This window comes from Nerophis ophidion, linkage group LG19, assembly GCF_033978795.1.
Source record: "Nerophis ophidion isolate RoL-2023_Sa linkage group LG19, RoL_Noph_v1.0, whole genome shotgun sequence".
NCBI classification, from domain to species: Eukaryota; Metazoa; Chordata; class Actinopteri; order Syngnathiformes; family Syngnathidae; genus Nerophis; species Nerophis ophidion.
The window spans coordinates 3,387,096-3,405,442 of record NC_084629.1 but is presented as its reverse complement, the minus strand read 5'-3'; the positions used below and the strand labels follow the sequence as shown (position 1 = coordinate 3,405,442).

At 36.4% G+C, this 18,347-nt stretch overlaps 1 protein-coding gene across 7 annotated transcripts in view; it reads left to right on the top strand.

Annotated features, from left to right (window-relative positions):
* The window catches only part of nr4a2a (nuclear receptor subfamily 4, group A, member 2a), a 460,443-nt gene that overhangs the window by 178,009 nt on the left and 264,087 nt on the right, over positions 1-18,347 (top strand). The gene's annotated exons all lie outside the window — the stretch shown is intronic.

Genomic DNA, 18,347 nt, shown 5'->3' with positions numbered 1-18,347 from the left:
AACTCATATGGAAACGGGGTTTGTAAAAAAAATTAAATAAATACAAATGTCTCACACTCAAATTAACCAGTAAACATGTTTTTTTGGCCAAAGCTTAAAAATCACTTAGGCATCTTCAGATCGGCTCTGACTATCATTTAAAAAGCTTTCCCTATAGGGGACCTGTTTTATTGTCCCCATACCATCGGAGGTCCCCTAAAGGTGACTGTGTAAACAGAGCGATGTCCCCATTAAGTAAGAATTGCCAGAACATACACACACACACATTTGGTTATCATTTGCAATGTGGACCAAGATGTTGTTCGTGACTTGTGGGGACCACCCTTTCTACAGGTTGTGGAGGCATAAAAAAATTAGGTATAGTGGCCAATGCCCAGTTTAGCTCATACACATCTTTAAATCTCTGGATTGATGAAGTAATGTGTGGATCATACTTACTGGGGATCCTGGGGAAAAAAAAGTTAATATGGTTAATGGGGACACATTTAAATAATGTTACATAATTCACACAAATGTGTATGTGACTACTGAAGACCATTTAAAAAAAAAAAAAAAAGAAAGTTCAAATTAAAAATGACATGATCCTCAGAATTCAGCACTAAAGCTACAAATGGCTTACACTCAAACTAACCAGTAAACATGTTTTTTGGCCAAAGCTTAAAATTCACTTTGGCATCATCATCTTCATTTAAAAAGATTTCCCTTTAGGGGACCTGGGTTTTTGTCCCCATACTGTCCCTAAAGCTGACTGTGTAAACAGAGCGATGTCCCCATTAAGTAGCATTTCCAGAACACACACACACACACACACACTGTTGTATTTCTTACCTTCTTGAGACCTCTGAAAAAATGCCTACCTCTTTAGGACCATCCTTTCTAGCTATATAAAGGTTTGTATTTACAACATTAATAACATATAAATAGCAGTCAAAATGTTGACAATTTTATGAAGAGACCTGTCGTTTTTGCTCGACAAAAGTCACAATTATATAAGAAAACTGTCAAGTTTAAGCACCAAACTATCTATTGAACAGACTAGCATGGAATAAGGCAGAGACAAAGTTCAATTTTGCTCTTGAGGAGAACGCATGGAGCTGCACACTCAGTTACAGTCTCCCCCCACGCTCCGAGGAACAACCCCCCCCCATTTTTTTGAGGAGTTACATCTCTGAGGCTGCTTCTAACGGGAGGGGTCACATTTTATGTAAGCAGCTCAGTAGACACAATACGTGATTATTCAGAACGGAAATGTGCTGAGCCTTGAGATCGCGCCCGGGTTTGCCTTATCTTCGTTGGGGGGGCTTGAGGTCCGTCCTTGGCTGTTAGCAGGCTAAAAAAGCAGAAACATTTGCGGCAAGGCAACTCCTAACTTGCAGTGGAAGATAACAAGTTATGAATAAAGCATCCTTGAGATGTGAGAATCTTTAAACACCATTTTATCATTTTGCCATTTTTTATCATTTTCAAACTAGAATAAAAAAAATCCAATAAATCGTTTTAAAATTGGTATTAGTCAATGACAAAAAAATGATAAATACTATTTAATATTAGTATAAATTTCTACATTTTGGCAAGTGGCAAAAACAGATTGTAGCGTCGACTTAGCCTGCGTCTCATTCTAATGACCCCTGACCCCCGGTGGTGATTCACAACTCTCGTCACCGATTGGCAAAAAAAACAAAACGACAGCATTAGTACAACATTAAATGTCAGGAATGCGAGGATTTGTCCGAAAATAAATTCTATGAATGGAGCGACGGCGGCTCTAATAAGCTGACATCCTGATGAGGATAACAGTAATGATGACCGTAATCATCATCAGCAATTAAAAAGCCAAAATGGCCGAATGACAGAGCAAGCGCGAGATGAGCATCAGAGCTCCCTGGAGGACATCTGTCCCCTCCTCCTCCTCCGACAAACACCGTGCCCCCTCAACCCCCCGTGCCGTCCCTCCCTCGGCCGGGGCTCACACCCGTCGCCGCCTCCTGGAGGTACAAAGCTCAGTGGAGTGCGAGGAACAAAATGCAGCAAAATGACAGCGACGGTAATGACAGGGAATTTCATGTCTGGCAGTCATGGAGCCGCAGATGCTCGGCTGGGCTGACTCGGCCAATTAAATCGTTACAGGTACAGTGGGAGGCCGCGTCATCGTCCCAGATGCTTTTTTTTTGTTTTGTTTTGTCAATTACACACAATGTAAACACGCGATAAATGTTGCGATTCACTGCAGCACGGTGATGATTTTTTTTTAAACCAAATCCCCAGCAAGTTCCCAGATGCTTGGTTGTATAAAAAAAAAAAAAAAAGATACGGAATCTGCCATTTTTCCTGGCAAATGACAGCGTGCAAAGGCATGGCTAGTCTGAGGCTAAACAATGTCTGCACAGTTGCAACGACGTGACCGTGATGGCTCCAATAATCCCGAGGAGATGAACCCGAGCAGTCAGAGCCCGATCCCCACTAAATAAGGTCAGGACAGAAAATGTCACTGCCATAATGTACCGAGCGGCGTATGGGAACAGCCGGGGAGGAGACAGCTGTAGGGGGAAAAAAATTAAATATACGCTAAAGGTTTCTTGTTTTTTTTTGTTTTGTTTTGTTTTGTTTTTTCTTCCCTTTGACCCCCCGAAACAAACTATTTTGAAGCAACTTGGTCTCGGGAGAATTTTGCAAAAATGAAAAGTTACTCGTAGTTTTGGGTTTGAACTGGTATGATTTCCGACAACATATATATAAATATATATATTTATTCATAATTATAATTATTCATAATATATATATATATATATGTGCGTGTCTATATATATATATATATGTATGTATATATGTATATGTAAGCATGTATATATATATATATATATATATATATATGTGTGTATATATATATATATATATATATATATATATATATATATATATATATATATATATACATGCTTACATATACATATATACATATATATATATATATACATATATATACACACATATATATATATATATATGTATATATATATATATATATATATATATATATATACATAAACACATACACACACACACACACATTGTCATCCTGATACCAATATTTTGGAATCAGTCCTAAAAATATTTTGATTCCATACTTTTCTAAAAAAAAGGGGACCACAAAAATTGATCGGCTTTATTTTAACAAAAAAAATCGTAGGGTACATTAAACATACCGGTATGTTTTTTATTGCAAATCTGTCCTTAAATAAAATAGTGATCATAAAGGACAACTTGTCTTTTAGTAGTAAGTAAAAAAAACAAAGTGTCAGGGTTATTTGTTGACGAACCCCAAGATGCAGAGATGGAGGCAGGGATGGAGTGAGCAAACATGATTTTAATATAAATACTAAGACAAAACCAAACAAAGGGATCAAACCAAAAGCGCGCACGTGGGCGGAATAACAAACTAAGGGAGCTAGCACTGGAAGATAGAAAACAAAAAGGAACTTTAGCATGGAAGCTAGTGGATAGCAAACAGAAAAACTGGAAATAACTAATGGCTAACAAAAACAGCTTACCGCTACGACGACCAGGACAAACTGTAGCGTGACAGGTAATAGCTCAAAAGAATCACAGACACGACAAGAGCAACATGTGGCAACGACAAGTCCGAATGACAATACTATGATCCAGCAACTGACACAAGACAAAGCAGGTACAAATAGGTGCGGGCTGATTGGCAACAGGTGTGACCAGGTGCCAATCAGCCGCAGCTGAGGAGGAACACAGCACTCAGGGAACAAAACAGGAAGCTGACAAAATAAGAGCACTGGACAGGAACTAAAGACAGGAGATACTAAACACAGAGGAAACAGACAAATGCAGAGGAAAAAACTAAAACACAGACAAACGGTCAGGGAAAGCCTGAAACAAAGGCTCCTAATTTAGTCTGCTGACATATGCAGTAACATATTGTGTCATTTATCGTTCTATTATTTTGTCAACATTATTAAGGACCAGTGGCAGAAAATAATTATTAATCTACTTCAAAAGCAGATGTTCCACCAGGTATCGCATATGTGTCCATGGTCATAAGGCATTACCTCCCTGCTTGGCACTCAGCATTAAGGGTTGGAATTGTTGGTTAAATCTCCAATAATTATTTTCGGGCGTGGCCACCGCTGCTGCTCACTGCTCCCCTCACCTCTTAGGCGGTGATCAAGGGTGATGGGTCAAATGCAGAGAATAATTTCGCCCCACCTAGTGTGTGTGTGACAATCATTGCTACTATAACTTAACTTTAACATTAGAGCAACCAAACATCCTGACTTTGGAGCAATGTTCACAGACTCTTGTAACTCAACCAAACCAGTCAGATCATGTTGCTCAGTATCGTGGCCACTGATTGGCTCAGCCTCAGGCAGCATTACTATATTGGAGTAAATTAGTGTAAATGTGAATAAAGTGTGTTAGTGCGTGTTGATGGCTTTTATTATGTTGGACAATGCTAACAATGTTTAAACCATTTAATTGTAAATTGACCAATCAATCAATCAAAGTTAATTTATATAGCCCTAAATCACAGGTGTCTCAAAGGGCTGCACAAGCCACAACGACATCCTCGTTAAATAAGTTCCTGTTGTTTTAGTCACACAAAACAATAACATTTTGAAAGAAAATAAATAGGTTTTGTTAATTTACCTGATATAGAATTACAAAACATTTCATAAAATGAAACCAGTTGTTGTTTACCAGACATAAAGTAATAAAATATTGAAAGAAAAGAAATAAGTTGTTGTTGTTTACCTGACATAAAATAATAAAATGAAACAAATTGTTGTTTATCTGACATAAAATAATAAAATATAAAAAGAAAAGAAGCAAGTTTTTGTTTTTAACCTGACAGAACATAATAAAATATTGGGTGAAAAGAAAAAAGTTGTTAATATATCTGACGGTTCCCCTGACATAAAATATTAACACATTGAATCCAAATAAAAAACGTTTTATTTACCTGACATAAAATAATAAAACGCTGAATACAAATGAATAAGTTGTTTACCTGACATAAAATAATAAAATGAAATAAATTGTTTTTTAACTGACATAAAATAATTAAAGATTTAATACAAATAAAGAAATGATTTACATGACATAAAGTAATAAAAGATTAAATACAAATAAAGAAGTTGTTTACCTGACATAAAATAATAAAATAAAACAAATTGTTGTTTACCTGACATAAAATAATAAAATATAGAAAGAAAAGAAGCAAGTTGTTAGTTACCTAACATACAATAATAAAACGATAAATACAAATAAAGAAGGTATTTACCTGACATAAAATAATAAAACATTGATTACAAATAAAGAAGTTGTTTACCTGACATATAATAATAAAATGAAAGAAATGGTTGTTTTCCTGACATAAAGTAATAAAATACAGAAAGAAAAGAAGCAAGTTGTTATTTACCTGACATAAAATAGTAAACGATAAATACAAATAAAGAAGTCGTTTACCTGACATAAAATAATAAAATATTAAATACAAATAAAGAAGTTATTTACCCGACATAAAATAATAAAACATTGAATTCCAATAAACAACTTATTTACCTGACATAAAATAATAAAATGAAACAAATTGTTGTTTACCTGACATAAAATAATAAAATATTTAATACAAATAAAGAAGTTGTTTACCTAATATAAAGTAATACAAGATTAAATACAAATAAAGAAGTTGTTTACCTGACATAAAATAATAATATACAGAAAGAAAAGAAGCAAGTTGTTATTTACCTGACATAAAATAATAAAATGATAAATACAAATGAAAAAGTAATTTTCCTGACATATAATAATAAAAGAATAAATACAAATAAAGAAGTTATTCACCTGACATAAAATAATTAAACATCCAGCACCCCCCACCCCCCGCTCCCCGTGACCCCAAAAGGGACAAGCTGTAGAAAATGGATGGATGGATGAATACAAATAAATAAGTTGTTTACCTGACATTAAATAATAAAATGAAACAAATGTTTTTTTACCTGCCATAACATAATAAAATATAGAAAGAAAAACAGCAAGTCGTTGTTTACCTAACATCAAATAATAAAATGAAACAAGTTGTTTATGTAAATATTTTACTTAATGAGCATACATTTTTGTACTAAATCCTACTCATTTTTGTGCGGAAGGCGATCTTGTAAAAATGTCTTCCTATTTAATAATGTAAATATAATGCAAAGTATTTACCACAACAAACAATGGTGGGTTGGGGGCCAAACACCCCCCCCCTTTCCCTTCCTCCCCCTCCAGCAGCTAAATGCACAACGCTGACAGATCACTGCTCAGATACTAGTCCTGGCCCCTGTGAAGTCCGCAGCCCTTTTTTTGCACTACATGGGAATCCGCCCGTCCCTAAATGCTAAATGGGTTCTGACAGATGGCCCGGAGAAAGAAAGTTGGGAGTTTGCGTCTGTGAGGGAGACCCTGAGTGAACAGGACATGCTATGTACACCCTGGCTAACAATCAACATATGCTTTTGTTTTTCTGATGCCAACACAAAGCACATTCAGCCTGCAGAAAGATGGATCCTGGGACCGCTTGGAACGCAATGCCTACTGGCTATTCTTTGCTCTTTTTTTTTTTTGTTGAAAGTGTTTACGCCTGCGTAGACAGCGATTACACAGCCATGTGGAAACAGCAGCCTTTTATCTAAAACTTCATATTATTCGCAATGGTTGGAATTTTATTTTTATTTTGTTTCTTCAGTCCTGTATTTGGAAGCCATGTACAAAACCCCGTTTCCATATGAGGTGGGAAATTGTGTTAGATGTAAATATAAATGGAATACAATGATTTGCAAATCCTTTTCAAGCCATATTCAGTTGAATATGCTACAAAGACAACATATTTCATGTTCAAACTGATAAACATTTTTTATTTTTTATTGCAAATAATCATTAACTTTAGAATTTGGTGCCAGCAACATGTAAAAGAAGAAGTTGTGAAAGGTGGCAATAAATACTGATAAAGTTGAGGAACGCTCATCAAACACTTATTTGGAACATCCCACAGGTGTGCAGGCTAATTGGGAACAGGTGGGTGCCATGATTGGATATAAAAACAGCTTCCCAAAAAATGCTCGGTCTTTCACAAGAAAGGATGGGGCGAGGTACACCCCTTTGTCCACAACTGCGTGAGCAAATAGTCAAACAGTTTAAGAACAACCTTTCTCAAAGTGCAATTGCAAGAAATTTAGGGATTTCAACATCTACGCTCCATAATATCATCAAAAGGTTCAGAGAATCTGGAGAAATCACTCCATGTAAGCGGCGTGGCCGGAAACCAACATTGATTGACCGTGACCTTCGATCCCTTAAACGGCACTCTATCAAAAACTGACATCAATCTCTAAAGGATATCACCACATGGGCTCAGGAACACTTCAGAAAACTACAGTCACTAAATACCGTTTGTCGCTACATCTGTAAGTGCAAGTTAAAGCTCTACTATGCAAAGCGAAAGCCATTTATCAACAACATCCAGAAGCGCCGCCGGCTGTTTTTTTTTTTTGCAAATAATCATTAACTTTAGAATTTGATGCCAGCAACACGTGACAAAGAAGTTGGGAAAGGTGGCAATTAATATTGATAAAGTTGACGAACACTCATCAAACACTTATTTGGAACATCCCACAGGTGTGCAGGCTAATTGGGAACAGGTGGGTGCCATGATTGGGTATAAAAACAGCTTCCCAAAAAATGTTCAGTCTTTCACAAGAAAGGATGGGGCGAGGTACACCCCTTTGTCCACAACTGCGTGAGCAAATAGTCAAACAGTTTAAGAACAACGTTTCTCAAAGTGCAATTGCAAGAAATTTAGGGATTTCAACATCTACGGTCCATAATATCATCAAAAGGTTCAGAGAATCTGGAGAAATCACTCCACGTAAGCGGCATGGCCGGAAACCAACATTGAATGACCGTGACCTTCGATCCCTTAAACGGCACTCTATCAAAAACTGACATCAATCTCTAAAGGATATCACCACATGGGCTCAGGAACACTTCAGAAAACCACTGTCACTAAATATAGTTTGTCGCTACATCTGTAAGTGCAAGTTAAAGCTCTACTGTGCAAAGCGAAAGCCATTTATCAACAACATCCAGAAGCGCCGCCGGCTGTTTTTTTTTTTGCAAATAATCATTAACTTTAGAATTTGATGCCAGCAACACGTGACAAAGAAGTTGGGGAAGGCGGCAATAAATACTGATAAAGTTGAGGAATGCTCATCAAACACTTATTTGGAACATCCCACAGGTGTGCAGGCTAATTGGGAACAGGTGGGTGTCATGACTGAAAAAAGGTTGAGAACCATTGGTTCTTAAACCTTGTTGGAGGTACGGAACCCCAGCAGTTTCATATGCGCTTTCACCGAACCCTTCTTTAGTGAAAAAAAAAAAAAATATATATATATACATTCTTAATTTAATCTTAATTTATAAATATTAATCATGAAATGATGTTTTTATATTAAAGCTATACAAATAAATATATATTTTACAAACAGAAATGTACAGGAATGTACACATGATCCCGTGTTTACATCTCATTGTGCAACAGACATGTCATTGTTTTCGTGGGAATTAAATGCGATATCGGAAAGGGGTACAAATTATTTCCAAAGCAGAAACCCCACCAAGGGCAGAGGGGTTAGTGCATCTTCCTCACAATACGAAGGTCCTGAGTAGTCCTAGGTTCGATCCTAGGCTCAGGATCTTTCTGTGTGGAGTTTCAAGCAGTTACAAGTGGTAGAAAATGGATGGATGAACCCCACCCAGACATACAATACTAGAACAAAGCTCATGAAAAACAATATTGTTATGATCCGCTGCCCCGATCATATTATGTTTAGGTTTTGAGTCTTTTATATTATGTTCTGTTAATGTTTACCTTAGTTCCTGGTTGCACTTCCTTATTTGATATTGTCTCCATATTTACTTATTAGTTTCACCTGCCACTTGTTTCTTGACTCGCACCTGCCTTATAATTGCTGTCCTTATTTAAGCCTGCCTTTCCCGTTGACTCGACCTTGCTTCCTAGTTTGTGTTTCACAACAGTGATTCCGATCCTGTGTAACTGTTCGCAACCAGCTATCTTCCACGCTAAGTATCTGTTATTTATCTAACTCCCATGTTAGCGCTCTTTTTTTTCTAGCTCCCATGCTAGTTCTGTTTGTTTTGACTAAGTCTGTTATTTGTTAAATAAATCAATTATTTCTTACCTTCACGTTGTGTCCGAGCCCGACTGCATCAAGAGAGAGCCTACCTGTGTCACGATGCCACGTAATCGTCACAAATATGTTATATTAGAAAAAAAATCCCATGGAAATGACTGCTGTCGTTTGATTATCATAATAAAACATTTAACTTGGTATTTAGTCAGGTTTGGGACAGGTGCGCTCATGTATGCTCCACTGAATGTTCAAGTAGTTTTTGCGTTTGCTCACGCGTATGGAAAATTGGAGGGAGCATTGTTTAGGGGTGGACATATGTGGAGGGGGGTGTGGCCAGCGCACCTGCAGGACTTCAGTAAAAAAAAAAAAAAAAAGTAAATTTTACAGTTAAATTATGGCAACTTTTTTTTTTTTTGCATAAAAACAGCAGTACTGTTTTTTTTTCCATTTACAGTAATATGCACAACATTTTGAGGTGAAATTATTGCAACTTACCATATTTTATATTTTAATTTTTTAAAAATCTACTAATAAAATGCATCAAAAAAAATGGTGTAATAATAAAGTAAACAAAAACCGAATGCTGGACGACAGCAAAGACTTACTTTGGAGCAAAGATGGTGTCCACAATGAAATATTCTTGATCGCTAAAACAAAGTAGATGCGGGAAATATCGCTCAGAGGAAGACATGAAACTGCTATGGGAAAAAAAAAAAAAAAAAATAGGAGTGCAAGACAAGAACTAAAACGCTACACACAGAAAAACAGCAAAAAAAAACCTCCAAATAAGTCAGGGCTTGATGTGACGGGTGGTGACAGTACACATACTTTGAGACAAGAGCTATATGGATGGGTATGGTTTAAATTAATATCCAACAATTGCGACAACTTTTCACTGTCACTTGAGTTTTGTTTTTGGTAACACTTTAGTATGGGGAACATATACACACACCATTAATTAGTTGCTTATTAACACAGGGTTAGGGTTAAGTTTAGGGTTGGGGTTAGGGAAGACTCTTAGTTAATGGTTTACTGGATTAATAATAAAGCCAAGCAGAATAAGGCATTAATAAGTATTTAATAATGACTAATTAAGAGCCAATATGTTACTAATTTGCATGTTAATAAGCAAGTAAGTAATGGTGCAAATGTGTACCCCATACTAAAGTCTTACCTCGATTTTTTAATGATTTCTGTTGATGGTGTGCCGCCGGATTTTTTCAATGAAAATAAATGTGCCTTGCCTCAAAAAAAAGGTTGAAAAACACTGAGTAAATGAACACAAAACATAAACATTTAGCACGTCTGAAGGTCGACTAGCATCGCGGAACAGATTGTGTTCAGCTCCAGAGGTTCTATATCAGGGGTCACCAACGGGCACCAGGTCGCCCGTAAGGACCAGATGAGTCGCCCGCTGGCCTGTTCTAAAAATAGCTCAAATAGCAGCACTTACCAGTGAGCTGCCTCTATTTTTTTAATTGTATTTATTTACTAGCAAGCTGGTCTTGCTTTGCTCGACAATTTTAATTCTAAGAGAGACAAAACTCAAATAGAATTTGAAAATCCAAGAAAATATTTGAAAGACTTGGTCTTCACTTGTTTAAATAAATTCATTTTTTTTTTTACTTTGCTTCTTATAACTTTCAGAAAGACAATTTTAGAGAAAAAATACAACAATGGTTTTAGGATTTTTAAACACATATACCTTTTTACCTTTTAAATTCATTCCTCTTCTTTCCTGACAATTTAAATCAATGTTCAAGTATTTTTTTTTTATTGTAAAGAATAATAAATACATTTTAATTTAATTCTTCATTTTAGCTTCTGTTTTTTCGACAAATAATATTTGTGAAATATTTCTCCAAACTTATTATGATTAAAATTCCCAAAAATTATTCTGGCAAATCTACAAAATCTGTAGAATCAAATTTAAATCTTATTTCAAAGTATTTTGAATTCATTTTAAAATTTTTGTTCTGGAAAATCTAGAAGAAATAATAATTTTTCTTTGTTAGAAATATAGCTTGGTCCTATTTGTTATATATTCTAAAAAAGTGCAGATTGATATTTAACCTATTTAAAACATGTCATCAAAATTATAAAATTAATTTTAATCAGGAAAAAATTATTAATGATGATCCATAAATTCGTTTTTAAATTTTTTCAAAAAGATTCAAATTAGATAGTTTTTCTCTTCTTTTTTTTTTTTGGTTGAATTTTTAATTTTAAAGAGTCGAAATTGAAGATAAACTATGTTTCAAAATTTATTTTTTTTTTCTCCTGTTTTCTCCTCTTTTAAACCGTTCAATTAAATGTTTTTTTCATCATTTATTCTCTACAAAAAAACCTTCCGTAAAAGGAAAAAAATGTACGACGGAATGACAGACAGAAATACCCATTTTTTAATATATATATATATATATATATATATATATATATATATATAGATATATTTATTAAAGTTAAATTGAGCAAATTGGCTACTTTTGGCAATTTATTTAATTGTGTATCAAACTGGTAGCCCTTTGCATTAAACAGTACCCAAGAAGTAGCTCTTGGTTTCAAAAAGGTTGGTGACCCCTGTTCTAGAGTTTATTTTTGGACGGTTTAAAAGGTTCTACCGAGTTTTTTATTTTTATATATTTTTTTCAGGGTCCTCATAGCAGAAGAACGTGACCTCGTAGTCTTTAAATCTGCTCCGACCCACCCTGGCAGGTCACAGCCGGTGACAGGCGGCGTGATGACTTAAGTCATTGCCGCCCGCCCGGCAATGAGAGAAATCAGACAATCCCCCACTCCCCATTTGTACTCCCCCCCCCCCCACATCCCCCTCTCCGTAATGAGCCACACCTGTACACTGCTTTAAATACCAGAGAGAAGCTTTAAATGTCAGGTGCAATTAAAGCTTATGATTCAAGGCTGCACCAATCAAATCAAGGCCCCCGAGTTCACCCAAGTCTGCCAAAGCCGAGTGGAAGATGGTGCGGAGATGCGATGGAGCGCTCCTCCTCTCAATGGCAGTGGCAGCCCAAAGGTGATTGTAAAGTTTACTGCCACTCGCCTGAACTTCTCCATCTTGCCAACTCCCAGCCTTTATCAAGGGAAAGGTTTACGGCGTTGTCTGCTATATGAGCTGAAAAATGACAAGCGGATAGGAAATGATAAGGCTTGAGGGTGGGGTGGTGGGGGCGGGAGGGGGTGTAAGTTTTATTTGGGCGAGATGCGAGTAGATAACACACGCACTGCCGGGCTGTTTTCACGAGGAAAATGACCCATCAATTAGGTAGTTAATTGTTAGTCTTTTTGGCCACACTACTTGCTTGTGTTCCGTTCAGTTTCAGTTTATGTAGAACATATACACGATACAATGTAATGCATCGCACAATTCAGGTTGTTTCATTACAGCCCGTCCGAAAAGGAGTAGGAAGAAGCAGAGCTTATTTAATCTTACAATAGCAATTATCTGGGAACCCCAATTTATGTCCTAACTTGTTCACCGGTCCTCATATGGACAGTACTTTTCCTTGTTGATGTCTAAAGAAGAGTAGAAATACAAGAACACGCACACACACACACTCGCTCAAAATGTGAGATAAAACGACTAGATTTGCATTTTTTTTAAATACTAAAACTAGTTAACTCGCTGCATAAACATACGGTCCTCATATGGACGAAACTTTTCCTTGATGATGTCTCAAGAAGGTTAAAAATACAAGAACACGCACATACACACACGCACACACTCACACACACGTTTGCTCAAAATGTGAGATAAAACGAGTAGATTTGCATTTTTGAAAAATACTAAAAACTAGTTAACTAGCTGCATAAACATATGGTCCTCATATGGACGAAACTTTTCCTTGTTAATGTCTCAGGAAGGGTAGAAATATGAAAACACATGCACACGCACGCACACACACACACACACACCCACATACATGCTCAAAATGTAATATAAAAAAACTAGATTTGCATAAAAAAAATACTAAAAACTAGGTAACTAGCTGCAAAGACATACAGTCCTCATATGCACGTTACTTTTCCTTGTTGATGTCTCAAGATGGGTAGAAATACAAGAACAGGCACGCACGCACACCCTCACACACACATTTGCTAAAAATGTGAGATAAAACTACTAGATTTGCATTTTTCAAAATACTAAAAACTAGTCAAATAGCTGCATAAACATACGGTCCTCATATGGACGATACTTTTCCTTTTTGATGTCTCAAGCAGGGTAGAAATACAAGGACACACACGCACATACACACACTCACACATACGCACGACAAAATGTGAGATAAAAAGACTTGATTTGTATAAAAAAAATACCAAAAACGAGTTAACCAGCTTCATAGACATGCAATCCTGAATTAAGATTTGTATATCTAGAAAATCAGTTTCAGTTTATGTGGAACATATACACAATACGATGTAATGCATCACACAATTCAGGTTGTTTCATTAAAGTACGTCCGAAAAGGAGTAGGAAGAAGCATGGCTTATTTAATCTTACAATAGCAATTTTCTGGGAACCCCAATTTATGTCCTAACATGTTCACCGATCCTCATATGGACAGTACTTTTCCTTGTTGATGTCTCAAGAAGGGTAGAAATACAAGAACACGCACACACACACACTTGCTCAAAATGTGAGATAAAACGACTAGATTTGCATCTTTTTAATATACTAAAAACTAGTTAACTAGTTGCATAAACATACGGTCCTCATATGGACGAAACTTTTCCTTGTTGATGTCTCAAGAAGAGTACAAATACGAGAACACGCACATACACACACACACACACGCACACACACACTCACACACACATTTGCTCAAAATGTGACATAAAACGACTAGATTTGCATTTTTTTAAAATACCAAAAACTAGTTAAATAGCTGTATAAACATACGGTCCTCATATGGACGAAACTTTTCCTTGTTGATGTCTCAGGAAGGGTAGAATACAAGCACACACACACACACACACACAGAGATACACACACACACACATGCTCAAAATGTGAGATAAAAAGGCTAAATTTGCATTTTTTTATAAATACTAAAAACTACTTAACTAGCTGCATAGACATACGGTCCTCATATGGACGGTATTTTTCCTCGTTGATGTCTCAGGAAGGATAGAAATACAGGAAAAGAAACACACACAGACACATGCACACACATACTTAAAATGTAAAACAAAAATACTATATATGCATTTAAAATAATATATTAAAAACTAGTTAACTAGCTTGCATAAACATACGGTCTTCATATGGACGGTACTTTTCCTTGTTGATGTCTCAGGAAAAGTAGAAACACAAGAACACACACACACAAACACACACACACACACTTGCTCAAAATGTGAGATAAAACGACTAGATTTGCTTTTTATTTCAACACTAAAAACTATGTAACTCGCTGCATAAACATACGGTCCTCATATGGACGGAACTTTTCCTTGTTAATGTCTCAGGAAGGGTAGAAATCATGGAACACACACACGTGCACACACACACACATGTCAAAATGTGAGATGAAATTACTAGATTTGCATTTTTTTTTAAATACTAAAAACTAGTTAACTAGCTCCATAAACATACGGTCCTCATATGGACGAAACTTTTCCTTGTTGATGTCTCAAGAAAGAAAGAAATACATGAACACACACGCACATACACGCGTCAAAATGTGAGATAAAAAATACTAGATTTGCATTAAAAAAAAAAAAAAACTAGTTAACTAGCTGCATGGACATACGGGCCTCATATGGATGGTACTTTTTGTTGTTGATGCCTCAAGAAGGGTATAAATACAAGAACATACACACACGCACACACACACACGCACACACACACACTCACGCGCACACAAGCATGCGTCACAATGTGAGATAAAAAGACTAGATTTGCATTAAAAAATACTAAAAACGAATTAACTAGCTGCATAGACATGCAATCCTGAATTAAGATTTGTATATCTAGAAAATCAGTTTCAGTTTATGTGGAACATTTACACAATACAATGTAATGCATCACACAATTCAGGTTGTTTCATTACAGCACGTCCGAAAAGGAGTAAGAAGAAGCAGAGCTTATTTAATCCTACCCTTTTCATACCATAGCAATTCTTTGGGAACCATGATTTATGTCCTAACTTGTTCACCGGTCCTCATATGGACGGTACTTTTCCTTGTTGATGTCTCAAGAAGGGTAGAAATACACACACTCACACACACATTTGCTCAAAATGTGAGATAAAACTACTAGATATGCATTTTTCAAAATACTAAAAACTAGTTAATTAGCTGCATAAACATACGGTCCTCATATGGACGAAACTTTTCCTTGTTTCTGTCTCAAGCAGGGTAAAAATACAAGAACACGCACATACACACACGCACACACTCACACACACGTTTGCTCAAAATGTGAGATAAAACGAGTAGTTTTGCATTTTTTAAAAATACTAAAAACTAGTTAAATAGCTGCATAAACATATGGTCCTCATATGGACGAAACTTTTCCTTGTTGATGTCTCAGGAAGGATAGAAATACAAGAAAACAAACACACACAGACACATGCACACACATACTTAAAATGTGAGATAAAAATACTAGATTTGCATTAAAAAAATATATTGAAAACTAGTTAACCAGCTGCATAAACATACGGTCCTCATATAGACGGTACTGTTCCTTGTTGATGTCTCAGGAAAAGTAGAAACACAAGAACACACACAAACACACACACACATACTTGCTCAAAATGTGAGATACAACGACTAGATTTGCTTTTTATTTAAATACTAAAAACTAAGTAACCAGCTGCATAAACATACAGTCCTCATATGGACGTAACTTTTCCTTGTTGATGTCTCAGAAAGGGTAGAAATAATAGAAAACACACACGTGCACACACAAACACACACACACACACACACGTCAAAATGTGAGATAAAATTACTAGATTTGCATTTGTTTTTAAATACTAAAAACTAGTTAACTAGCTGCATAGACATACGGTCCTCATATGGACGGTACTTTTCCTTGTTGATGTCTCAGGAAAAGTAGAAACACAAGAACACACACACACAAACACACTCACACACTTGCTCAAAATTGGAGATAAAACGATTAGATTTGCTCTTTATTTAAATACTAAAAACTAGTTAACTAGCTGCATAGACATACGGTCCTCATATGGACGAAACTTTTCCTTTTGATGTCTCAGGAAGAGTAGAAATACAAGAACACACACACATGCCCAAAATGTGAGATAAAAAGATTATATTTGCATTTAAAAAAATATTAAGACCTAGTTAACTAGCTGCATAGACATATGGTCCTCATAAGCACAGTACTTTTCCTTGTTAATGTCTCAAGAAGGGTAGAAATACAAGAACACACACACACACTTTATATCAAACCAGTATTTTTGCCAGATTTGAACTTTTATTTAAAAAAAAAAACAATAAAAACGATCGATGCTTGGCAACACCCAGCAAACATTAATGGAACACACCTGTATTCCAACTTGTTTTCATTGAGGGTCACATCACAGTTAGGGCTGCTTATATTACTAAATATACATATACATAATTGCTTATTTATACTGTCACAAAATTGCCCATGCGATTATGATTTTGTTTTGTTTTTTGCTTATGGATATCTTGCTTTAAAATCATAAGTCATATTGACAAGCATACTGTATATTTTCATTTTTACAACAACAAAAAAGATTAGATTTCTATTTATTGGTCCCCGTTGGGGAAATTCATTTTCACTGCCCTACATTTAAACATGTAGACATTACACATCACAAACAAAAACAACAAAATACATCATTCATGACCACCACATTTACAGGCTTGTCAGACAGGTCGGCCAGGCCTGCTTTAGGGCGGCTATAGCTGCAGGGATAAGGCTTTTCTCGAGGCGGGCCCTCCGGAACTTGATAGTTCTGTACCTGCGCCCTGATGGTAGTAGGGTGATGTATTGGTGTAGTGGGTGAGTCATATCCTGGACTATTGTGTGTTTGCCAGTCGAATGTTGGACCTGTGGTTTAGATCTGAAATGTTGGGTGTGGGTAGGTCGATGATTTTAGCTGCTATGTTGGAATGTGTGTGAGTTTGGTCCGGTTGGTTAGAGAGAGCATACTGAAAAAAACATGTGGAACAGTACATAAGGATGGGTTGAACGATGCTTTGGTACAGTAATCAATCAATCAATCATCCATCCATCCATTTTATACCGCTTATTCCCTTTTGGGGATGCGGGGGGCACTGGCGCCTATCTCAGCTACAATCGGGCGGAAGGTGGGGTACACCCTGGTGCTTATTTATACAGCCCTAAATCACAAATGTCTCAAAAGACTGTACAAACTATTATGACTACGACATCCTCGGAAGAACCCAGTAATAACAGGAGGTGAGGTACAACTTATAGTCCTTTAAGTTTATGGATGACTGATAGTCTTGGTTGACTTCTTTTTTGAATGTCCGTGGTGTGCTGATCAAAGCTGAGTTTATTGTCCAAGGTTAGGCCCAGGTATTTAAAAGTGTCAACTGTTTGAACTGTTTGTGTGTTTATGATGATGGGGTGCTGAGGTGGGGGGGGTTGCACCATATTTCTATTAATCTACATCTAACATCCACTGTAATGATACCAAGTACAGCAGCGTATTTAGTCAATACTACTACGATTATGGCGATATTTTATATATATATTTATATATATATGTACTAAAACCTTTCAAAAATCTCCTTCTCACCCGGTGGGGTGGTATCTGTCATCCTCAAGCTCGGGTCCTCTACCAGAGGCCTGGGAATTTAAGGGTTCTGCGCAGTATCTTGGCTGTTCCTAGGACTGCGCTTTTCTGGACTGACGCTTCAGATGTTGTTTCCGGGTTCTGTGGGAGCCACTCTCCCAGTTTTGGGGGATACTGCTCCGAGCGCCCTCCACTACCACGGGGACCACCCTACTCTTGGCCTTCCGTATTGGTTCCAGCAGTTGTTTGATTGAAATTGATTGATTGAAACTTACAGTACATATTCCGTACAATTGACTACAAAATGGTAACACCCGAATACGTTTTTCAACTTGTTTAAATCGTGGTC